Here is a 23,639-nt window from a genome sequence, read left to right as displayed (position 1 = left end):
CTTTGAATGCCATTCTAGCCATGATGTTTCATGCCGTCGCGCACTTACGTTCCTTAACATTCAATGTTGTCAACAAGTTTCATTCGTTCTTTGATTCACGTGTTACTCTGTCTGTCTCTCATGTAATTCCAGGCACGCGTTTATAGAATGGTATTTAATTATATGCATGTGGATCGATTAGGTATTCTTTAAAAGGAACCACCAAATTTATTTATGCTATATGATTGAAATAATTAATATTAAATGTTGTTTGTTGGATAATACATATTCAACAATTACTGTGTATTGAGCACCCACTATGGCGTGTTAAAGAGTCCAGGTGTGATATCCAGGTTGACATTTGTTGTAAAGAAAACATGATTACTCATGTGTCTCTGAATTGATTTATATTACTGTGCACTTTGAAATATCCATACAAAATGCTTATGCAAAGACATGTAATGATAGTTTAAGAGCTGACCTCAGATGCCACGTACTGACTAAGTAAGTTACAATTCTGGCAGGAGGAAGGACGTGAGGTATTGTGAAGAAAGAGATGGCAAGAGAGACCTCTTTATCTTTGGTCAACTATGTAACATAATCTGCATTGTCATCAAAATAAGCATATTTTCCAATTGTATTTCTGAGTGTATTCATATCTCCAAAGTGTTGAATATAAACACTTTGTAGTCAGTAAATGTACATGCTTTACAAAGGCAGAAAATCCTTGTGCAGAAGAATTGGCACTCTGGAAACGTGTGAAAGCACGCATTCCATCGAGATTTTGTCGCACTCTTTAAATAAAGCATAATGGAACAAACACGGGGACGGGCTCGTGCAGCAAGACTTGCGCTCATGAAGTGGCTATGCACCCATGAGGCCAATTGAAATGTCTAGGTTCATCGCAGGGTGGCTGGCTGGCTCAGGGGGCTAATACCATGTCAAATACTGAGCCGCCACCACTGAGATCCTGGGTTTTGGGCAGCCACCCGTTGATTAAACTGGGTTCTCAACTCTCAAGTGTAGTTATCTGATGGTCTCAGCTGGGTTTCTGCATGGGGAAAGAAACAATATCATTGACGTAGATTTGTTTTTGCGTAGTTAGGTACACTATAGCTCTTAAGATTGTACATTTTGGTTTGTTGGCTAGATCGCCGGTTTTAATCTCCCCAGTTGAAATGACGGTGCAGGTTTTTGAAATACCCCATCTTTATCCACCCAGCACTGTAAATGTGTACACCACTTTTAATTGTCAAAGCGTGTTTGGTGGGGTAAAGTGCGGGCACTCGCACCTGTTCTAAGACATGTGGCCAGCATGGAAGAGTCGACTAGAGAGGTTATCTGGAGCTTCCTGTCGTGGAGGCCCTTCTGTCAGCAGTGGCGTTATGTAAGAAATTGCAGAGCTGCATTTTTACCTTAACATTCAAAATGCTTTCCCACCTGATGACGGACGCTTGTGTTGCGCCCTAAACGTCGTGATTTGTTTTATTTTATTCCTACGTGACTTTACCGAAAGAACCAAAGAGTATGGATTCCTGCAGTCACGAAAGCTTCAAATAAAGATTTAAAATGTGTCTAACACTAAATTTCGATTTAAAGCTTTCGTGACTGCAGGGATTCATATTCTTGGTTCTTTTGGTATAGTCACGTAGAAGGGAAATGATAAAATAATACAAATAATTCTAGATTTGAAGCTTTCGTGACTGCAAGGATTCATATTCTTAGGTTTTTTCGGTGAAGTCATGTAGGTAAAAAATTTAAATTAATAAAAGTAAAATAAAAAATAAAATAAAAATCACGACGTTTCGGAGGCAACACAAGCTTCTGCCTTCAGGTGGAACCGTCATAGCACGTGCTGTCGTGATTTTTATTTTATTTTTACTTTACTTTTATTAATTAAAATTTTTTACCTACGTGACTTTACCGAAAAAAACCTAAGAATATAATAAAAAATAAAACAATTAAATTATCTTATTCCCTTCTACGTGACTTTACCGAAAGAACCAAGAACAGGAATGTGTCTCACACTCTTTGTAGGGCTCAAGAAACCATATCTGTTGTATGCATAAGGTGGCCTCAGAATTAGTTCCGATGCCAGAGAGAATTCACTTATACGGGTGGTCCACTGCCCATTGTGAGAATTGCAAATCTAAATGTCTTCATGTCATGACAGATATAACACATTCTTTAAACAATGGAGCAAATGCAATATATCCAATATTATGAATCCTTGTCTATTATACTGAGATCAATGATATTATGTTGTTACTTAACAAGTCGTGAAAAGGTGTAGTCCAGTTGGTAAAGTTTGTGTTGCCCACATTGCATCCAAGATGTAGAATGCATTGCTTAAGTTTATCCATTTATCCACTTTTTCCCCTTTTGTTTTGAAAGAAATCTGTTTTAATTAAACATGCATGCTTACTGACTTTATATGATTATGATCGATAGATTCTCTGACAATTATATTTAAGATACATCGTTTGTCGTAGGAAAACTGTGTGTGAGAAAACTGCCTGCATGACATATGTATTCCAATGGGTCATTTAAAATAATGTATTGATGGATTTGTAACATTTTACAAAAGCACCTATTTTTTTTCTTTAAATATGAACGCAAACCCTCCAATGCATTTGAATTAGGGTAGCAACTGTGATAATACAACGATATTTTACACGATATAGAATTTACCTTTAAACAGTTTTGCTATATATCGTTAAACTGTCATTATTGTTGCTGATTTAGTTTTTCCTACTTATTTTATTTCCTAACAAAATATTAATGAAATAACAAACTTGATAATCACAGTTGTAAATAAATAACTACTATCCACTGAATTAGTGCTTGGAAAAAAAATGGTTTTGTGGAGTACTTGATGGTATGGCAATTAAATGACATCATCATTTTTAAAGTTTATTGTAAATCATTTATTATTGAGTAACGGAAAGCATTTGCAATAAAGACGTCAAGGATTGTTATGATGAGAACGACTCAGAGCAGGCTTATGTCGAGCCGGATTAAGCTAGTGCGGGGCCTGTAGCAAATGTTATAAAGGGGCCCTAAATATTTAAAAAAACACAAATGTTTAACTTGCATAGTAAAGTAATTGTATTTTTTCATTTGCTATACAGCCAGATAATACGACAAATTGCTAACCTTAAACACCCGGCCGTTCATAAACGTTGAAGGCAGGATAGTACTATAGTAATAGAGCAAGTGCAGCATCACTGAACCGGAATTAATAGCTTGAAAGCATTTAGCGCGGGGCCCTTGAAAGTGCGGGGCCCATAGCTTACGTAGCTACTTTTGCTATGAGGATAATGATATTATCCGGCACTGATATCGAGTGAACTGCAATGGAAGAACCTTTAAGTAATCTTCATTCCTACTGGAAGTATGGAAAAGCGCAATAAAACAATACAAGAAAAATATGAAGTACAAATGAATAAGTCTTTATATTTAGTGGCAATATCACCCACAATAGAGGAGGTATCAGTGCACATCACATTAGCATGGGAACGGTACAGGGGGGCGGGGCATGGAGCAACAAGAATTCAAACAGAAACCCGTCACGGCCTCAGCGGCTAACACCGACTGAGCAGAGTGAATTGCAACTGCGTGCAAAATAAAGTGCATAAGAAAGATAAGTGGTAAATACAAATAAATAAAGTTAGTGACAGATAAAGAGTTTAAACCATTGGAACCTCATTTGCCAGTAAAAAATATGATAATTAATTTTTTACCCTTTTATGGTGTTGGACTAGATAAAGCCAAAAGGCGCCTTTTGGCGTCATCTGGTCAAACACCATGTGAGACTAGGCTCTAAGGAAAGCTGTCTCGGATGTGGACCAATCAACTTCAAGGACAGTGCATACATTATCAGAGTTGTGTTTTTTGTTTGCATTATGACTGCAGGTATTGTGGTCTATGCAAACATGACTCCTCGTAAAAAAGGTGTCAGTTTTGTTGCCAGATAGAAGGGTAAAAAAACAATTATGATAAAGAGTTTGTTTTTAATTTAAGATACAAAATAAAATTATAGGAAATTGACATTGAGATATTCACCATATAAAGAAATTCGATACGTGCCGTAAAATGAACAATTATATCGCGGAAGCCTTAATTGTAACATTTGTGAAACTTAGATTTATACCTGTTTTACCATTGTTACTAACGGCAAAATCCAGATAAATGTGCCATGGGAGCAAGAGCTCTAGAGTGATGATAATGCGCAAGTAAGGACTAATGAGTGTGATTATTAACCAAATTTAGAATGTATAACGTTACCCAATCATATATTTATGATATATTCTTTATTACTATAAATGTATGAATAGCAGGAGCAGTCCAACTAGCAGGCAACAATATGAATTTCAGACTGGTTGGACCCCACTGAACAAGGGAATCATGGGTAATGAGATCAGAGATTATGGGGAGGAGGACTGTGATATTGTAAATTATAATTAATCAAAGTATTTTGTTTAAGAGAGTCCAATTGAATTCATGTATTATTCTGCAGGGACATCTGAATACACATTGTTTTGGCTTTGTCTCAATATCGCACAACTTGTGTCAAATAATGAAGTAAGTATCAATTTAGCAGTCTCGCAAAGCAGTGCAGACTCACGTGTTCGAGAATTGACCACGGAAGCAGATATCGCATAACTAGAGATTATTTCCAGTGACACCAGGAGCACACGCTCTCACACGCCCTGACACAGAAAAGTGTTATTTACACGAGACCCAAAACAATAATATTTTATTGTCAGAGCTGACATTTTTGTGATTTAAGTCATACTTTTTTTATGATCGGGTTTTTGTGTGAAATCATTGATGACCAGGCTGAGACTATAAACTCATGAGACTTTGTAACCAGATTCGAATCAAAGGTGACCAAGTCCACATTTGAACTAAGGATCCTTAGCAATTTTGATTTAAAGCTTTCGTGACTGCAGGGATTCATCTTCTTGGTTCTTTCGGTAAAGTCACGTAGAAGAGTCTGACTCTGTCGCCTCGACGGACCTGGTTTTCACCCGAGGACGGCTGCTTGCGTTGTGGCCGAAACGTCATGAGAATAATTTTATTATGTTTTATTTTTATTATTTTATTACTTCCCTTCTACGTGACTTTACCGAAAGAACCAAGAAGATGAATCCTTAGCAATATCAAGTCAATGCTTATCACTTTGGGTAAACATTTTTATTTACTTATATCATTCTAAAATGCGATGATTATGCTGCATTTGTGACATTATCTCACAGGCTATAATCCTCACAAGTGGTGTTGAACTTATGTAATTCTGTCTACAAATTGTCAGGCGGTAGTGGGATTCAACCATTAACGTCACATCAACTGGCTAATTTGTGAGCATGCTGATAACTAGGCTTTCCAGCCTTTCTCCTAGAATCTATATATACATTTAAATACATCAATTTGATGTCAAAAACCTTGCCTTGTGGCAGTTTGGTCAAAATACAACAACCCCATTAGTTGAATTTCACACATTTTTTCTCTTGTATCATAAATAGGATTGTGTGAGTATATATATTATGCACACGCATGCTTAGGGGTCTAATCATTAGTTGTTGCTGGGGGCCCCAATTTCTCTGCAAAAAACTATAAGAGCACCTCTGATTTTTTTTAGTAGACTGCAAGCCCCCCTAAATATATTTTGGTCATGCCGAGCCATTAGTCTTATAGTTTCATTGCATATTATATACTGTAGCACTTCGTTCATGGGGCTGGCAATCTGCCAAATGGCCAGTTGTACTTTCCAAAAAATCAGCTTGCCAAAGAGACCATTGGAAAATTATTATTTAAATGATTTATCTAGCAAGACACTAATTACTCAAAGCAGCTTATTATGAAAAATGTTGGGCAAGCTGCCAAATGCTGTTTGGATCATTACAGTATTGGTGCGCTCTCCCCAGCCTAATACATAATGCAGATTTCCAAATTAGGCTGCTCGCTGAGCAGGTGATGCAGGCACAAAAAAACTGAAAGAAGCCAATGTAACTTGAATCACCTAATGCAGGACAATTCTTGTGCTTAGTACAAAATAATAATTAGGATCGTACCGGAGGATATAAATAACAAAATAGGTAAGCGGACAATACGTTTCCTTCAAACAGCTGCCTTGCCACGTAAGTAAATTAAACAATCGGCCCAATGGCCTTCTGGGAGTGCTTAATTTCAGCATCATTGGTTCAAAATAATCAAATTCTAGACACAGTGTCTCATCAGAAGAGTCTGACTTGATTGAATCAAAACTGGGGAACTGCAGGGTGTTGTAATGGAGGTCCTATTCTTTAAGATATGGGTCCTTATTTGACACATAATCATACAATACATAACTGAAAATAATTATCATTCATAATCAACGTTTTTGGGTTTAGATCGCGTTTTTTATAAATGTGTCGTAACCCTCCACCACCCGACACGGCCAATCAGTACCATTCTGGCGAATTGCCCGATGATGCTGGATGCAATTACCAGCGAAACGTCGTACTCAAATTGTAAATGTTGTGGTTTCACGCTTCAACACACCGGTGGGCTAAAGCAGTGAACTATTTGTCTTTTTTCAACGTGACACTTTTTTTACTGATTGGCCGTGTCGGGTGGTGGAGGGTTACGACACATTCATAAATAACGCGATCTAAACCCAAAAACGTTGATTATGAATAATATTGGTCGCGAAAGCCTACGTGTTAAACTGAATAATTATCATAACTGTGTTTAATATTAAATGTAACAATTAATCATATTAGCTTTTGGTACAATATTTTCCCTTGAAAAAATCCATTCAAAACAAAACTATGTTTTAAGTGTAGTGAATTTGATGCAGTAGTTTTCATCAAACCACGCACGAAACACATTCGGACTCGCATACATTTATTTTGTGCTACATATACTATTCATAAAATAAAACAATTGTGTGGTCATTATAGCAAAGGCTTAATGAAGAAGCAACATGGGGGCAGAATTCACGCGGAGGTAAACGTTGTAATTCCAGCACCTTTTTTTCAAAATGCTGAAATCCCCAGTTATGAATCAAAATATGTGCCACCACTTTTGGAAGGCATTCTACCGTGTGTGCATCAGGTGCGATTGTCACACTCCCCAGGATAGGGCGGAGTCAGGGCAAGGCCAGATATATTTGAAATGTCCCTGTAAATCACAGTCGGTGTTTCCACACTCGTAATCATGAACGTATGCAAGGTAGCGAAATTACACGGTAGAGGATATGGGGAAATTGTGGAGAGGATTGCATGCGATTCTCGGTGTTTTTACTCTGTGGTGGAAAATCTGAAGGAAATTCTTCCCGGTTTTATCTCCTCGAATCCAGTATGTCCAAGCAAAATAACTCAATTCTTCATGTTATACAGAGTCTACAAATATGTGGAAGTCATTCTGCAAGCTATAATGTCTTATATGTGTTGCTGTACTTCTTGGGATAATTGTATGTGTGCAATGCATGCATGCTATCAAATACATATATTGCACAAACTTGCTTCTGGGCTGTCATTTTAGATTGTCAATAAGAAAAAAATATTTGACTTCACTGGGTGAACAAAGAAAAAATGTAAGTCTTTCAGCCGATGAGTCTTCTGGGCCAGTGTTTCCAGCAGCATGAGTCTAGTTTGGTTTCTGCTTTCTGAGCATCAGCATGTTGTTAGTTGAAGAAATGGAGCCGGATTGCTGAACGATATTTGTTAAAAGAGTCTGTTAAGCACAGTCCAGAAAATTGTACAAAATGTAATGCAGTAAAAATTCGTCCTCTCCGTTATCCTACTACCTGCTAACCTTAATAGTCATGTGCGTTGTAGGTCTACAAAAACATGAATCATCCATGACCCTATCATGCTTAGTATCTGCATTTTTCCATATCTTGCTTTACCGAAATACTTCTTATTATCTGTGATTTCTTTTCATGATTAAGAGGAGACAGGTGACAAATTCATCCAATTGTCCGTGGATTATTCTACATTTTTAAAACACGGAAATTGAATCAATATCCAGCAGTGAAAACAAAACAACCAAAAAGTGCACCAAATTTTTCATGAAAATTAAACTACTTCTAAATTATTCTGTGGAATGAATATGTGATTGTTACAATTGTACTCTCCATTTTGCTTCGTTCTACTACAAAGTTTCAAGTATTTTTTTTATAGTTATATAATTACTTTTAATATTTTATAATAAGAGAATGTCAATATAATATTCTGAACATCTGCAGTTTTAGTTAGTTTATTTCCAAAATGGAATTATGGTTTTGGGGGGAGGGCAGAGCTTTGTGACGTCATATCTGAGGGGGGTCTGACTTTTTGTGACGCCGTGTGACGAGGGGGGGAGGGGGGGGGTCAAAAATCGGCCAAAATCGCGTGACTTCATTTATGGACGGTCCCTTAATCCAAGACAAGAATCCAAGTCTCAGGCGAAGCCGGGTAGTAAAGCTAGTTATGTATAAAGTTGTTTGTATATTTCAGCTTAATTTCTAGATCAATTTAATTTAATTACACTTTCAGAGGAAGAAAACATAACAGCTCACTGCTCTACTAATGTGCATTTCTGCAAGAAAATCACCATCCTTATTCAACCATGTGATACCCTGGCCAAAAATAATCGGAAAAATAGATATTACATCATGATACCGCCTTTGCCAGTAGCAAAATATAATAATAGGTTTTATTATATTTAGGTTTTTTTTACCCCTAAAAGGGTAAAAAAAACTAAATATAAATTATTATATTTTAATAATAGATTTTATATTTTGCTACTGGCAAAGGAGGTCTCATGATGCAAATGCTTACCCAGAGCCCTCAATACTCTGATGGTGCGTTGTCTTTGAGTTGTGCGCCTTTTGGCGTCATCTGGTCGAACATCGTGTGAGACTGGGCTCTAACAAAAGTTGTCTCTGATGTGGACCAATCAATTTCAAGGACAATGCACACATTATCAGAGTGCTGTTTTTTGTTTGCATTTTGACTGCAGGTATTGTGGTTAATGTAAACATGATCCCTTGTAAAAAGGTGTCAGTTTTGTTGCCAGATAAAAGGGTAAAAAACCTATTATTAAAATAGATATTGCTCAAGAGTACCAATTCACGATGCATTCTATACCAAAATTGCATCAACATAGGTGAAGGTATAATTACCAGTCTCTTCACTTAAGTGAAATAATTTATGCATACCAATAAGTGAAATGAATGCATACCAAGTGAAATGAATGCATAGTAATTAAGTGAAATTAATGCATACCAGTACGCACTTATGCACCAATTCCTGGAGGTTTAAAGTACTTAATGTGCATGCTGGGTAAGCAGGTTTCTGAGAAAGTGTATACAGAGGCAAAACACTGAATAATGCTGGTTGATCTCACCTTTTATTTCCAATATAAAGACATCTTCTAAACTGCTACACCGTCCAGCCCCCGTTGCTCGTATTCTGGACCACTTGTGGGCAATTTATCACTTGTTACCATTTTGTAGGCAGCACACAGTAAATTCCTTAATAGTGCGTTGTGGCCTACGCTATTAACGGTGATTAAAATGAATAGCTGAGAATGTGCTGCAGTAAGCTGGCCATGCTAGTGCAAACCACATTACCTCCAGGAGAAGTTTTCTTGCCGATTCATCAGCTGTGTCTGAACAAAAGTGCACTTAGTGACACCATCGATTGACGTACCATTTATAAGGATAATAATAATTTACAACAAGTTAATCGACATCACGCTGGTTACCCAATTCCCTACTATGCCCAAGCGACTCATTGAGACCATCATTAACAGTAGCTTGCAGAAGAGCCACACAATACGATGTAAACAGTCAATGTTCCCCACGTAGACATATTTACGTGCATTATATTATTTGATGCATTACGCATATTACAATTATAAAACACGAGGGGTGGCAATCTTTGAAAAATGAGCATTAAATATATGTAATGACTCATCCTTGGTTTTAGTTTTATAACCGTTGACCCATAATTTAAATAGAGCAAGACCCTAAATCTTACGACTAGACATTGCACATTACTAGTTTATTGGAATGTTCATATTTTATCATTGTCCATGAAGATGATAGTGTGTGTGACTCACTGTAATCTCTCATTTACTTGATACAGCTGTCGTGGCTGTGGCGGTTCCACCTGAAGACTGAAGCTTGTGTTGCCTCCGAAACGTCGTGATTTTTATTTTATTTTACTTTTATTAATTGTAATGTTTTACCTACGTGACTTTACCGAAAAAACCTAAGAATATGAATCCTTGCAGTCACGAAAGCTTCAAATCTAGAGTCACTGTAACAGGGTTGCAAGTTTAAATCCCGATTGGCAGGCCACCCCCCAGCAACAATTCTGCTTTGAGCAACGTTCGTAATCACGTAGCTACGTGGAAAAAAGGCGAATCGGTGGTGAAATAAAGTTGTACAAAGTTGTATTTGAGTTTTGCTAAATGCAGACTTTGAAACAATAAATACCCTTTTTGCATTTGATCGAGTTGTCGCGTGGCTGTAGTATATATGTTGAACTTCCTTTGCACCGTACGAAGTTCAAGGAGGTAAATTTTGGAAGCAGAAAGTTATTTGGATGTCTATCAATTTAAAAAAAAATACAACTATTAAATTACATTCATGAGGTAAATAATATCGTACTCTTAATTATAACATATTTTTTTTCGATCATTTAAAATTAAGTTTTATCGTGCATATTTGTAAGAAAAAAATCATGGACAGAAGAAGATCAAATTCCTTTCCCTAAGTCCCATTGGAGCTGCTGCGGGCCTCTTTAGGTGAGTCATCTTCGCAAGGCTTGAGTCTTAGACGTAACTTTGCCTGCCCTATATTAATAATTTTAAATATGGGCCGCGATTCACTCGCATTATGTATTTTACATGCAAACAAACGCACTGGGAAAAAAAAACCAAGCAACATGTTACAACGTTTGACATACACTCTCGTGCAAGACTTGAAAAAAGCAACTTTATATGAATAGTTGAACCTCGGGTTCAGATTGGTGCGGCTTTTAAAGAAAGCCTCCATAATTGGGGCTCCATGGGCATGTAGCTTCTGAGTTCCACGAAAACTAAAAAAACATAAATATAAAAACCGCTACAAAATGCACTACTCCACTTTGCCAAGCCGATCACTCGGAAGCCTAGTGTTTTGCATGATTGCAATCAAAACGATGGTAGCAAACGTCATTGAAAAATGACACAAGTTCTTCAAAATGTCCATGCAAAAAAATAAAAATAAAGGCTGGATCCAGAATCAGCTTTGCATAATGTAAACACGGCACGCAAGGATGGTCTCTTACTCAGCAGTGGACATTCGCACATACGGTGGCATTTATAGCTAACGAATGTGAGCTGTGCAGAGAGCGGGCTGTGAATAGACAGTTGTCCAGTGAATAAACGTACACGGTGCACACCACGAACAGCACCAAACTAGACAATGGGTGCATTTAGAAACCCTCCACCAAAAGATGCCGTCGTGATAACAATGAAGTGCAGTAATAATAACGATACTGCTAATACTACGTGAAGGTGTCTCCCGCTTCAAACGAGCGGTGGGGCGGCACTTGTATCTGGAGCCGGCCCTGAGTCAATGGTAAGAATTACAAATTCCCATGGCGAGGGCCAACAGCTGAGCATACGGCAACCACTGCTAACTTTTCACAAAGTGGTATTCAATTTAAGTACCATGGAGATATGCTCACGCTCTTATTAAAAGTGAGACGCTTTTCAATTTTGGCGATTTTAAGTGAGGCAAAACCTTGATCACCCAGGGCTCAGAACAAGACTAAGGCACTAACACGTCTCTTGAGGTGTTACTTCTGAGGAACGTTAAGTACGCTTTGTGTTCTGTGTTAACTCGGAGGCCCAAACATCTATGCTTAGGCACCTACGGGATTCTCAGGATTGCGTGCTAATGTTTGCGCTGAAGTAAGAGACAGGCGGTGTTTTCCCAAAATAAATGTGATGGGTTTTTTCATAGACTCACCTACCAGAAAATATTTACTGTAATTCTCCAAATGTTTTGCGAACCACTTCTGTACGTATACCCCATATTACAATAATTAAATCACAAAGAATTTTGCAACTATAACAATGTGACAAATGAGCACAACGAAGCCACTATTATAATCGTGGGTTTCCCCTTTTTTTCTGGCAACAAAACTGAAACCTTTATACAAGAAATGCAAACAAAAAACCACACTCTGATAATATATGCATTGTCCTTAAAACTGATTGGTCCACACCAGAGACGGCTTTTTTTTGAGCTTCGTCTCAATTGGTGCTAGACCAAAGCCGTCTCTGGTGTGGACCAATCAGTTTCAAGGACAATGGATATATTATCAGATTGTGTTTTTTGTTTGCATTTTGACCACAGGTATTGTGGTTAATGCACACATGATTCCTTGTAAAAAGGTTTCAGTTTTGTTGCCAGAAAAAAGGGGGGAAAACCATTATTATTATTATATTTTGGTACTGGCAAAGGAGGTCGAATGATGAACGAAACCACTGTTTTGAAATTAATGTTTTTATGCATACTCCATTTGTTTAGTTGAATAACCATTCAAGAATGTAGGCAAATGCCATCTATGTACACATTCACTCACTATTTATGTTCAGATTAGATGAGCTATTTCTGTAAAAATATTAAACAAAAAAAAACTAAACTAGTAATTCACACGTTACCTTACATTTGAAATGAAAATGTGTGCGCATGCAATACGTAGTATATTTGGGCTTACTTCCACTAACGGTGGCCCAACTTCCAGCAGCCTGTGACATTCCCTGACCTATCCCCTCCATCGCTATCTCGTCGTCACCAGCGTTGTCTCCACGTGGTTCGTCGTCATCCCTGCCGCTGTTCCTTCGCCCCACCGGCTTCTCCGTGCCATGACCCACCTCACTTCCTGGGTCCCATTGGCCGACCTCACACTTCTGAGTCCATCAGCCACGCAGTGGCTTTCTCCATCGGCCCACCACCCATAAACGAAACACCTTCCATTATTCACTAAACCTTCCACTATGATGAAAAAATAAGAATATGTTTTACCCTTTCTGGCAATGAACAGGTGTTAAGATGTTCAAACACCAGATAGATGCCTTTTTCAAGGCATCAAGTCTGCATTAACCACACGTACTTGTGGCAAAACATGCAAACAAACATGCTCTCATAATATATGCATTGGCTTTGAAACTGATTGGCCTACACCAAAGACGGCCTGTCTCACCCCCAGTGTTAGACCAGAGAACGCCAAAAGGTGAATAGCACAAAGACAATGCCACTATCAGAACACTTAGAGCTCTTGAACGTTCTTCCTTTCCGATATTAGGAAGGCACTCGAGCTATGCACTTTTAAATGTCGATCGAAAACGAGTTTATTTGCAACTGCTGTTTGTGTTGAGTATGTTGTCCTTCCCCTGCACCTCCGATGAGCACGGTTGGCTACATAGGGTGCGAAAGAAGTTCAACATACGTACATGTGTGCTAATGATGCACACATGATTTTAAGTGAGATGTGCCCGTGGTATAAGAGGTAATCCAAGGTTCAGCCCTGCAATTGCTTGCTCACACCACTGCTGGCAGAAGGGCCTCCACTATTGGAAGCTCAACAGAAACCCCTCCAGAGGGTATTTTCGCTTACTTGTATACACTCTTGTGAAATATACATGTCATATATATACTCTTTTCTGTGGTATATGGAACTTTCATTGCCTGCGTTGTGGTTATAACAACCTGATGAGAATACCACCGATGAATGCCAATATTTTACATGTGCATACAACATGTTTTTTAGGTGCTTTCAAAGCAGTGTAACATGTTTCACTCTGCTAAATATGCAAAATATATTAATTCTTCACTGTTGTAACTAGCGTATGAGTGCACTTTGTTTTTGATGTGTGGAGCAAAGTGAATACATACACAGGAGTCTTGCATGAATAGATAATTAAACAGGCAGCACAAATTATTGTAAAAAAATTGTATAAAAAGGTACACAATATCCCCTATCAATACATCTGTATCACTTTACTGTTCTCTGTTCGCAGCCTTCAAGCCTTTTCTTCCCCACATGGCACTTGGTCTCATGTCAGTACATGGGCAGGTATTTATATATATATATAAAATGCAGCACGCATTCTATTGAGTTCACTCCGCTGCAAATAAACCATGAGAGTTTTCGACGGGGGTTTAAATGAGTCATTTCTCTCCATCCGCGACCGTAACCATGCCCTTGTGACAAAAGACTATGCCAAGCAAGCTCTAACAAAGCCGTGAATCAGGGCTGCCATAAACCCGCAACACTCAGTGACAACTCAATAGTTGCCCGTAAGCTGATGTCTATTCACCGGGAAGGGACGCCGATGTATCTGGAAAGGAGCAGTCGACCCAGGCGGCTTAAGGCAATGGCCAGAACTCTGTCCGCATCCTAACAAGGGGATTTTAGGCAAGGCAATTCCTTGTTTGTTTCCCTCCGGGCCATGCTTAGATGGGTAGCAGGGTCATTTGGACAGAGCAGATTGCTTGCATGAATTGTTAATGAGGTTATTTCGAATAAGGGCCCCTAGTGCCTCCTGGCAAGCCATAATGGACGATAGGAAAGCTTAGCTAAGTATTTTGCTTTAAAATGCTGCATACAATTTATAGGATTTAAAAATCTTTAGTTTGCTCAACTTCTTAAAAACAAGTAAAAATAGGGTTTATTTTAACATCAATATTCTATCGTTAAATTCGCATTTTTAACAGTTAATTTACTCTGTTAATGCTGACGATGGCCATTAAAGGTTTTTATTGACCAATGATGACATGTTAACGCAATATACAGCTGTGGACATTCCTTGGGTGCAAAGTGTGTTGCAGGCACATAAAAGCTTCTCTGGTTAGAGTTTTATGCAGTCACATACAAAATAAAATAAACAAGCCATTTCCACTCACTCCAGCGACCGTTAGGCAGTATTCATTTCAATTCACGGTCCTGAGATAGTCGTTGAAATCCCAAATTTCCATGGTGAGGGCCAATCTCTCCATAGTATAACCACTGTTGACTTCCCCCAAAGTGTTACCAAAGGGATGAAGGGCTGAGCCAACCCTTGACCGGGATTTGAGCTCACAACTAAGGCTGCACAGAATTGCACATTTCACTGCCTGGACTAATACTGAATACCTAACTAGGAGTTTGGCCAGAGCCAGACCCGCAGCCGATTAAGAAGTCTCCTTAGTTGTATGAGTGAAGCAGCCTATAGGCTGTGTGGGGAATCACCAAAAAATGCAGTTTGATGTAAATTAGACATATTTTCCATAGCATCATTCAGCATTTATAGGATAAAAAGTGTTGTCTATCAAGGCAAGGGTAATTATATATGTTTTACTATTACCATGTCATATGTGAATAGGTATGCAAGTTGCATCACAAAGCCGATCTTTTGTCAAACTCGTTGGGAATGTTAAGCTTTAACACCGTTTATAAAAAGCCAATCGATTATATTATAGGGGTGGGGCAAGAGTATTCTGCCACAGCTTCATGACATCATGGCATAATCCCTGCCTACTGCCATAGCCGACCAGAGAGTCTCACACACGTGTATACGCGCATGGACAGTTTGTGGAACGGTTCTGCAAAGAGCGGATTCATTCCGTGTAGCGCGGAGTCATGCCGTAAAGTAAATGAGTGGCTCCACACCTTGTGGCGTGAGCCTGTATGTTTTCAAATCCACATTACAAAGAGAGCAGCAATGTAAGAGTGCAGATGAAAAATGTGTGTATGTGTGCAGATGTGTCTATGACAAAGACAAAGAGTGGTGGTGCAGCGGTTAGAGTGCTGCGCTACGAGCCCGACGATCCAAGTTCGATTCCTACTCATGGCCAGCATCCGTGACGAATATTCGGACAAGATCCTGGGCCTCCCCTAGGTTGACTCAGCCTCAAATTAGTACCTGGTGTGATGTGTAAACTTTGCCACAAGGGAGACAAAAGCGGCCGGGTGTAGTGGTGGCCACTCACCCCCTCATGCACCATGCTGGCCTTCATAGGATGCTCGTTAACGGCGCTTGCCCCAAAAGTTTGTCAAGTCTGTCAAGGCTACACGGGCGATCTTTGTCTCTTTGTATATGTCCATAAAAGTGTACATCTCGAAGACAGTGCAAATTAGTCAACATCGCCAATTAAACTGATGCTGCCACACCTTGTCATAACTACCTTTCTGAAACACCCAGGAAAATGTTACACATTTGACAACTACCCTCATGGGTCTGATTTTACAGCATAACAAACACTCTGCTGTGATGTTTTCTCTTTGGTTGCTTTTGGTGACCACTTCAAAAACGCGTCTTGATAGCCTTCCATTCCTTAACCCTTCAACGTGTGTTCTACATAATACAACTTGATATTCCTAAGTACATCATTGATCTTCACTGCCACTTTACATTTTAAATGCGCAAGTTTTTGTCCCGAATCTGCATTCCTTTCCCCAGTTTAACACGTAGGCTATCGTGACTAATACCATCCATAATATAGGTTTTTTTTTGTGGTCATGTATGTCATGTTGTGGATTTGCTCTCCAACACACCGGTGTGCTGTACTAGTAACTAATTGGCATGTTTTGTTTACATAACAAACCTTACTAATTGGCTGTGTCAGGTGGTGGCGGGTTTAACGACACATTTATATTGACGCGATCTAACTACAAAAAAACCTATATTATGGATTCCTTTCCCCCTCCGCATGCACAGATATTCAAAAGCAAGTGGCTTTCAAATTGCTCTCTTAATGTGCAACTCTACCACCTGTACACTCGCAAACAAAAAAACATTACTCCAATCTAACACAGTAATGTGTCCAACGATAACAACTGACAATCCTTGTCTTCCAAATTGATTTATGAACGGTTAACTGATGAAAAATCGAAGCCTGTAGGGCAGGCTTGACCACTACAGAACACTTTGGGGTGGTATGGTGGCGAGATGTTAACGACCTTGCCTGGTATACAGGAGGTCGTTCGATCCCAACCCTGACGCCTGTATATTTGAAGTTTGCATGTTCTCTCCATGGTCGCGTATATTTTTCTCTGGATCCTCTGGTTTTTCCCTCCACATTTAGTAGAAGCAGGCGTTTAGAGTATTCGGCTGCTATAAATGTCCGCACGGTAATCCACTACGTAGAGCTATCATTTGTGGCCCGGTCGCTTCTGAAAAGAGCTATATATCTAAGTGGGCCTTACCTGGTAAAAAAACAATTGTATTTGCAAGGAGTGCAATGTGCGCAATCGTGAAACTTCATGCGCTACACACACAACCTCCGCGGGGAATTCACACATGCACACACCTCAGAGAGCCATTCTCCCCACGCTAAAAACATTAACCTCAACCCGAACTCCTGTTATCCATGGAAACATTTGGACAACAGAATAAATATGCCCCTTGACTCCTCTTATCCTTTTTAAAAAATGACCCAGGAAGACCCTTTCCATTATCCATTGTAATCGTACAGTGCGATTCCGTGTCTAATGAAAGCACTAATCCACAGATAATTTGAAAAATTGTAGATTGGCCCAACTCCGTGAATAACATAAGTCGCAGATTAGGGGCCGTCCATAAATGACGTCACGCACCTAGGGGTGGGGGGGTCAGACATTTGTGACGATGTGTGACGATGGGGGGTGGAGGTTTTGAGAAATGTGACGTCACATCAAAATGCGCAACTTTAAATAAATATAGACAACACGTTCTACTTAATTAAATAGACTTTTAAATAAATGTGTTCTCCTATAACATCAGAGTGTGGCGCCACATTAAATACGCACTGCAATGACAATAGTTTAAAGCGATTTGAAGCATGCTTAAATTTTTTTGGGGGGGGCAGATCTTTGTGACGTCACAAATGTCTGACGCCGTGTGACGAAGGGGGGTGGGTCAAAAATCGTCCAAAATCGCGTGGCGTCATTTATGGACGGCCCCTTAGTGTATCACATTCAAGATAGTTGTTGTACACATGAAGAAAACTGATTAAATATATAATACAACCTCACATAATATAAAGAGATGAGAGCTATGAGTAAACTTCAAGCAATGATTGTACAAACTGAGGGGAGATTGAAATTTGAGAAATACCGCACAGCAAAAGGAATGCTTTACAAACATGCTGATCCCGTGCTGAGTATGTTGAGGAGTCACTGTGAGGTGGCTAATTGTGGAACCGGGTATTTTTACGAGAATGATAGCAGTGACCATGAACTTCCACCACTCCTACAAGGTACGTAAGTGGAGCCATGGTGATTGTCAAGGCCACGGGCACGGCAGGCAGAGAGGAGGAGGAGGCATCAGCAACTGCTGTTCAGAAATACTTCACTAACTCCACAAGTCAAACCAGAAACTACCAAAAAACTGGAGCGTGCAAAGACAAACTGATGCCAGTGCCTGGGAGGTTGACACCACATTCCATAGATTGAGACGAAGCAAATTGATCGAGATAACTTCCGGGCCGCTTTCAACACCGTTACATCATGCATATTATGTTACTCGCTTTTTTGCCCGTCCAAGGACGGGTGTATATTGCAGTAAGTCTGAAATATTCAAGAGAAAAATTGTTTAGCTCATGATTATTAATGAGGGGGAGGTTGCCCCATGTGGAGTGACGTCACCAGCTAATGGTTATTGGGGAGGGGTGCGATATGTGGAGTGACGTCACCTGCTCATGATTATTAATGAGGGGAGGGGTGCGGCATGTGGAGTGCGCGACCTTCTTGTGCGTTCGTGTAAATTACCACGCAGGCATGAATATTAATGAAGGGGGCGGGGGGCTTTTTTGCAGTGACGTCACGCACAAGTGTTGCACTGTGCTGCGTAGATTTATTTTTTTACCGTCACTTTCTGTAAAAAAGTCATATTTGAAGCGACTTTCCGTAATACATTATTTAATTTGGTTCGACCTTCCTCTGCGTTAGTGTAAAAATCCACTAATCCACCCACTCATGAATATTAATAAGGGGGGGTGGGCCTCATGTGGAGTGACGTCACGCGGGGGAGGGGGGCTCGTGTAGAGTGACGTCACGCGCGGGACGGACAGACATTTCTGGGTGATTATAGTCCGTAATTTGCTGTGTCACACACGCAGGAAGATTTATTCAGGCGTCATGAGCCAGAGTGTAATTTATAAATAAATGAGACATTGCCACTAGTAGAGGGCATTCAGCATGTCTGTTATGCCATGTAATTTTTCCATGGCTAGACAATGATCATTAACACACGTTGCTATCATTAAAGAGGTCCTATCCAACTACTACTGTGACCACTTGCACATCAACCCCAACATCGACATGACACTGAAGACATTAGTCAGCTTATTGATTGCATTTGAGTAATCGAGCCCACAAATTGCTATCTTGGCCATCGCTGATGAATATACAGGTTCATTGGAAGACAACACCACTCCGGCACAAGATATACGTGTTGACCCATTCATAGATACCCCACCACAAGAATAATAATAATGAGAAATTATAGAGACATTTTAAATACAAAGCCGCTATGTCTCCCACTGATCCCAATAGTCTTATTCAATAACTCTTCTGTGTATATATGGATCTACCACTTTCACAAAATTCACTCACCTGTTGAGAATAAAGTATTAGAATTAGTCGTCAGTGGAGTATCTATAAACGGATCACCCTGTATTTTCAGCATGGCAGTCCTGAAGTCACCCCACTGCAAGTTGCATTAGATGATGCAGCCCTGTCAGATAATCTTCTGAGCCTTCAACATCTTTGTGTAGTGCATGAACGTGCTATCTATCACAAACCAATAACAACTCCTCTGCGAAACGTAAAGCCCAACTTACCTACCTGCGAGCAACCTGGCTACATCCATATGGATTGCCCATATCACTTCCAGCACTCCAACTGTGATATTGCAACTCCATGAATGACAACAAAGCAACAGTAGCCCCAACAGTTACTAATACAACAGTGGGAGTCCATGAACCTCATAAGCAAATGTACCACCACCAATACAACGGGCCTAAAATTCCAGTAGCTGTCACCCCAAAACCCACACACTAGGCGAATAGTTGAGCCACCATCCACATCCATTTAATTGGGTACAACTAAAGGAGCACGTTATTATTATTGGTGGTACTCAAGTAGGCCTTGTTTTTTTCCGGCACAATGCGTAGTAAATTACCAAACATTCCTAGAAACAATGGGGCAGTGTCCACTCCAATTAGCAAGGACATGCTCTAATTTTATTTGGCATTCTCTGAGAATCTATTAAACACCTACCCAAGCTACCTATATGCTGCAAGCAAGGGACCCATGATTATATGGGGGGCAAGCAGCCTGACATCGAACTCAGTCCACCCTACTGCATGACACATACGGCTCCAAAGCTATTTGAACAACCAATCTCATTGGCATTAACATGTCCACTCACTTGCCTTCCAGGATTGATCCTAAAAATAAATTGGTGCAAGTCCCCAGTACAGCCAAAACAAGCCACCACCAGCTGATGAAACTGTTCAGAGAACCACAACCATCGTAAACACGATAACACCATATTTACTTCATGAGACCTCCTTTGCCAGCACCAAATATGAGAATAGGTTTTCCCATTTTTTCTGGCAACAAAACTGGTGTGAAGATGTTAGAACATCAAACTGAAACCTTTTGCATTAACCACAATACTTGTAGTCAGAATGCAATCAAAAAACATACTCTGATAATATATGCATTGTCGTTGAAACTGATTGGTCCACACCAGAGACAACTTTCTTTCGAGCCTCGTCTCAAAACAGTGTTAGACCAGAGGACGCCTTTTGCATATATGATCAGAGTATGTTTTTGGTTTGCATTCTGACCACAAGTATTGTGGCTAATGCAGACACGATTCCTTGTAAAAGGTTTCAGGTTGGTGTTCTAACATCTTAACACCTGTTTTGTTGCCAGAAAAAAGGGGAAAACCTATCCCCACCATATTTACTGTTTGACTCATTACTATCACTGCTCGGCTCACCACAAACTAACATATGCTGTATGTATAACCCAACCCATGCAGCAGATGCTTGATACACCATACACTAACCCCACCCCCCCACAAAGTATACCATCAATGGCTGCGTTGGCAGGGTGTGCAAGCACAAACAAAAGCACTGCCACCATCACTGACACTGCCTTATAACATAAATATATATGGTAGGTTCACATTTTAAGAAATGGTCCTTTCTTCAGGGCATAGCCCTTCTCTATAGCCACTTAATGTCACCAAACCAGAGTTTGGTATTGCCTTTTACACAAAGTTTTATAATTGGTTTATTTCTTCCACAGGTAACACAGGAAAGTGAGAGTGAATACCGAAAAGGAAAACAATGTTTCCTACATTTTTGCATCAAGCTCATCAATCTCAGAACAGGTAAAAGCTAGAGATAATATGAATTTCTCTAGCAGTCACATACAGCAAATAAGATGCATTATGCAATTGTGTCGTATATTTAGCAATGTCATGGCAATAAGTTACCTGTGAGGATTGGTGTCTTATTCAGGTTCTATTGTTGGGTACGTACGGTGCAAAAGAAGTTCAACAGACATAAAATGTCACTGGACGAGAGGCACAATTAACCCAACAAACTGGGATTCGATGAATAACCTTCCAAGCCTTCCTCCTGTGCGAGTAATACTGCATTTTAATATCACATATTTTTAAAATATCTCACCTCGGCAATATAAAGAAGCATACACATACTGAGAACAAGTGCTAATTAACACCTTTTTATTATCAAGTGTTGTGTATGAATGAATTGCTTTTTTTAGATCTAGGTGAAAATCTGTTTTTTTTAAGACTTGAAAATAAACATTCGTGAAATATAAAAAAACTACAGAGAGCAGGGTGTGTCATGGTAATTCTATGTGGGTAAATTCAATAAATTAAAAAAACACCTAAAATTGTAAATCACTGCAGGAAACAAGTTGTCGACCATCAAATCAACTATTTATTTGGTATTTGCTTGTAGAATTAATTTCCCAAAGACAATTTTTAAGCATCGTGTGGTTGCAAGAATTAGATTATTTAATTATCAGATTATTATTATTATTTTGTGGTATCATGCTTCTAACAAACCTTAATCACCTTTCATAGCCATGGCACAGTGGTGATTGATCTCTGAACTTGGTGACCCAAGTTAAATGTTCAGCCACGGCTAACATCAGCGGAGAGTGCTGTCTGTGAGAACCACTGTGCCACGGCTCTTCTCCTATCATCATCTCACCCTTCGGAGGGTGAAAACTATTGTTTCTAGAGTGCAAACCATTTAGATTAATAATATTTTCACACTTGAATGAATTTACACTTATTTTGCAGTTTTTATCTGGCAAAATTAGCAATTCGGTTTTCACCAAAACATAAGTAAGGCTAAACATGTAATTCAGTGTATACTAACATCCTATATTTGCTACCTATTCAGGAGTGGAAGTGCAAGATGAGGACACATTAGGGGAGCGGCTCAGAGATAGACGCTGAAAATTTAGTTTCCTGCTGGGGTGTTAAGATATTTGACAGAAAGGTAAGATGCGGTGGAAAGAGTGTGGGTTATACACGAACATCACAAGCATCAGCTACATATGACGATAATACCTTTTTTGAGGCAGTGACATGTTGAAAATGGGTTTTGGGGGGGGGGGGAGTAGGGAAACAAGAAGGTGGAGGCATGGGGTGCTGTTGGAACAGGAGCTGAGATGAGGGAAATGGGTACAGATTTTTAAGTGATGGTCAGTCGGAGGTGCGAATGCAATGAGTGCTGGGTGGTCAAAGTGGCTAGATGAGGATAGAAGTCAGGGAATATTGGAGGAAACCTTAACAAAAATGGCATACATATGTGGAACAGTGGCACAGTGATTTTAGCGCACTGCTAATTTAAAGCCGGTGACCTGAGTTTGATTCCCTGAAGCAATCTTGCTCCTAATCCCGTCCACCTCTTCACCAGTCCACACTGAGAAGTGTGGTGAAGCATGGTAAAAAAAACATGACTGATATCGTATGAAGATTCCATTCTATGACAGCGGATTGACAAAGGGGTGTAAAATAATCACATTATACATCGAGCCTAAACCTGGGAGATTCTCAAAATTCCTAGCTTGAAATCACAATTCTATTCTTCATATTGAATATCATTCTGAGCAGGATTGTAATCATGTAATCATAGGAGTTGGCGGGCTGTGTGGAGCCTGCTGTAGCGTTTAGTGACAAAAACAGGACTCACAGGGCCTGGTTAACCAAGCGGAATCGCCATTCAAACATATACACAATGACTAGTGCACAGAACTGGCCCAATTTCACCCCGATTCCGGAATGGTGTTCAGGCACGATGGGAGGGCAGGTGGGACTTAGTGGAGGCCTAGACTATACACAGAGGAAGTATGTGTAGACTGTAGAGGCTAGTATATACATGCTCCGCACAGTCCGGCCTCCCACTTAACCCAGCAGTGGTTCTAGAAGGCCATGCGATGCTCCTAGACCACTATCTGAATAACCGGGAACAATGTGATTACCACTTTCCTTACTAGGATCACAAGGACTATAAATCAGACCACTGGAACCACCACTGGACTAACACTGGGGCCGCCATCAAAGCTACCACTCAGACCACTCAACCAAACACTCATACTGTTGCACCCACT

The 23,639-nt window shown here is 39.8% G+C and overlaps 1 protein-coding gene across 1 annotated transcript in view; it reads right to left on the bottom strand.

Annotated features, from left to right (window-relative positions):
- Positions 1–23,639, bottom strand: part of LOC144953806 (immunoglobulin superfamily DCC subclass member 4-like) — a 336,924-nt gene that overhangs the window by 66,929 nt on the left and 246,356 nt on the right. The window lies entirely within an intron of this gene.

Source organism: Lampetra fluviatilis, chromosome 3 (genome assembly GCF_964198595.1).
Source record: "Lampetra fluviatilis chromosome 3, kcLamFluv1.1, whole genome shotgun sequence".
Lineage (NCBI taxonomy): Eukaryota > Metazoa > Chordata > Hyperoartia > Petromyzontiformes > Petromyzontidae > Lampetra > Lampetra fluviatilis.
This window is presented reverse-complemented; position numbering and strand designations above follow the sequence as displayed.